Genomic DNA, 909 nt, shown 5'->3' with positions numbered 1-909 from the left:
AATGACTTGACATGTTCTGGCTGTGAATTCAGGCTACAAGGTAAGAATCTTCTCAGGGATTATTGTAAAGTGTGTAGAGAAATTAAATGTATGGTGTTATTTTAGTATAGTGACTGACAGTAAAACACTCAGATCTAACAGTCCATTTCACCTGGGACAGTTATGTGACAGTTCAATCATACAAAATGGCGCTAACTGGGCGTAGTCAAGTCAAATTCAAAAACATATTGTTCATATATTCGTATATTGTGGTTATTTTACAATTTGTATATTTTTATGTATAAGTTGTAAATCGTCTTTCAAAATATCGTAAAATTTGTTTTCTAAACTACAATGAGCTCCTCTTTCCTGTGTAATTTGGTTTGAAACCACTGAACATACTTTTCTTAACATTGTTATTATGAACTGAATTCAGTAACAGCATAATAATATCATACCTGTTAAACAAAGCAACACACTAGAATGAGAGAAATTATTAAAAGAGAAAGTGACACATTATTATTATTAATATTATTGTTGTTAAATTGTTTTATTATTATTAGTTCCACTACATGGAGAAAGGGTGAAAAATATTAAATCACCTAACTGTTTGGATGTGTCTTTCTATGTCTGTTAGTAAATGTTTTATTTCTAAGAGATAATGAATAAAATACAACAATTGATATTCAATAATTAGTTGTCACTGTGTTAACCACAACCAACGTGCTGGATCTCTGTTTAGGGGTCCTGCCTCTAAAATGAGTCTCTCTGGGGAGAGAGAGGAGGGGGGCCCTGCCTCTAAAATGAGTCTCTCTGGGGAGAGAGAGGGGGAACCTGCCTCTAAAATGAGTTTCTCTGGGGAGAGAGAGGAGGGGGGCCCTGCCTCTAAAATTATTTTCTCTGGGGAGAGAGAGGAGGGGGGCCCTGCCT

This window comes from Salmo salar, unplaced genomic scaffold (genome assembly GCF_905237065.1).
Source record: "Salmo salar unplaced genomic scaffold, Ssal_v3.1, whole genome shotgun sequence".
Lineage (NCBI taxonomy): Eukaryota > Metazoa > Chordata > Actinopteri > Salmoniformes > Salmonidae > Salmo > Salmo salar.
Note: the sequence above shows the minus strand (reverse complement) of the source record.